The sequence below is a fragment of the Seriola dumerili genome, unplaced genomic scaffold, assembly GCF_002260705.1.
Source record: "Seriola dumerili isolate Sdu_G_001 unplaced genomic scaffold, Sdu_1.0 BDQW01000056.1, whole genome shotgun sequence".
In the NCBI taxonomy this organism is placed as follows: domain Eukaryota; kingdom Metazoa; phylum Chordata; class Actinopteri; order Carangiformes; family Carangidae; genus Seriola; species Seriola dumerili.
Window position 1 is genome coordinate 1,023,128 of NW_019174311.1, and position 2,372 is coordinate 1,025,499.

Below are 2,372 nucleotides of genomic sequence, written 5' to 3' on the forward strand. Positions count from 1 at the left end.
AGGGATTGAAGTGCGTCCCAGCAGGTTATTTTTTTATTATTATTTTTGAAGTTATTAATTCAGATAAAGAGAAAGAGAGAGTGAGAGAGAGAGAGGAAAGTCAGAGAGAGAGAGAGAATGAGAGAGACGCAGATTTGGCACAAGCTTTCACTTGGACTCGGAGATTAACTCATTAGAATTTTATGGTCAAAGGTCAAGATCAGTGTGACCTCACAAAGCACTCATGAATTCATATGCTATTTATGACACAATTTCACACAAATGTGTAGTGATGACATTTTATTGCCAAATGATCGAAGATCAACCTCACTGTGACATCATAATGTTGTGCAAAAACACTTCTGGCCTTTATTCAGTGCTTTAACTTGGGGGTAGGGGAGATCGTGGCCATATTTCCTTCAGCTCGACTGGTTGGTGGAAGCATATGGCCGATAGGTGGTAATTCTAATGTACTTTTCCTTTTGTTTTCTCTTGCCTCTGAAGGCATTATAAGTAGCGTCTTATTAGCCCACATGGGTTGGGCACCTTTGAAGTTTGAAGCTCCAAACTCAGGTCACAGTTGTGAAGTTGCATGTGCAGGTTCACTCTGATATCACAGTTTGTGGACTTTTATTGATTGTCTGAAAATGCTCTACAGGCGATCAGATAAGATACGCGACAAACTTGGTACTCTTCAGTATAAAAAATCGGTTACTGCTTTTTCAAAGCATTAGGGCGATTACTAGATTAAACACCTTTATTAGTAACCTCCAGCACGCGATCGGGAATCATTAAGGTCTGTTGCTCCGCACTCGATGCGTTGAAAAACGTGTTTGATCAGGTGGAGTGGGGACTATTGTTTCAACGCCTAGAGGTTTTTAATTTGCAACCTAAGTTAAAAAGATTTAAATTCGTTGATAGCTCTCCAAGTGTTGCAGACGCACCAATAATCAACTACCAACCTACTAAGCCCTCACGGAGTGGTGTAAGTACGACGGCATTGTATGCCCCTCTTTTTACCGCTCCTGTTTGTGTTTGACCTTGAGCCGCTGGCACCTAGCTCTGAGACAAGCACTTCTAGCAAGGCGATTCACCGGGCGAGTTCAGAGCACAAAGTTTCAGATGACATGTTTTGTTTATAACGGACCTTGTCAAGTTTTCCTGGAATACTGGCTTTAAACTTGCATCAAGGTTCGGAAGAAAATACTTTGTTAATAATTAACTTCGGGAAAGTGGACTTATGCCTGATTATCTCTGTGGATGCGATGCCATTTTTGGTTCAGCTCCTCTTTAAAAATCGCCCTAAAGAATTCAAAGTATTTAGGTATATGGATTACACCAACAATGATCTCTATAAGGCTAACTATCAACCCCTGTTATCTGATCTTAAGCAAGACCTTAGGCGCTGGACAGCGGCTCTCTTGCTTAGGGGTTTGGATCAATACAGAATTAAGATGAATTCTGCTCCCTAAATTTATTTATTTTGTCAATATGCTTCCTAATGTTTTTTTCCAATTTGAATGATCAATATTATCGTATACATGGCATAAAAAAACACCCAGGATCAATAAAAACATATTGCAGAGGAGAGGTATGGCACTTCCAAATTTTATGTACTACCACTGGGCTGCCACTTAAGAGAACTGTTGTATTGGATGGGAATTGATGTCACTGTCCACATAGTCTTGAATGGGTGGTGCTGGAGAGGCATCCATTGGGTTACTTCCCCAGTAAACTTAACTACGTATGTTCCAAATTACAGTTTAATCAGCCTATGTCAACCTTCACCTCTAATCCATTTTTATCCATTCAGTCAAAAACTGGATGATCAGTGATGGACGAGGCTTTTCATATCTGGTCAAGAAATGGAATTGGTGCCTATATGATCTTCTATATATGAACAGGTTTTCGCTCTTTTTTACAGTTAGCAACAGAAATTGAATCTTCATATGTCCATTTCTAACGCTATTTACAACTAAGAGGTTTTATGGCTCTTAACTCTGCCTGCTTCCCATTGTGCCCTCCTGTAACTCTGCTGAGACACAATATTTTAAATGTGAAGTTGACTCAAAACAAATTAATAAAGCGCAATTACACATTACTTAACACACATAATGTGAACAATCTGGATTACTTCCGAAACAAAGTGGAAACGGACCTAGATGAAACAATTTCAGAAACAATCTTGGCAAATAATTATACAGAGAATTTACTCCTCCTCGATATGCCTTTAGGCACACTGCGGTTCAGTTTAAAATAGCGCATCGTCTTCACTGGACCAAAGACACACCAAGTCTTAAGATTAGACGGATATTGAACTACATCGTGATCAGAACAAAGCATAAATCGCGCCAAGTGAACTGACTACACATGTTTTGATCAATGTCACGGGA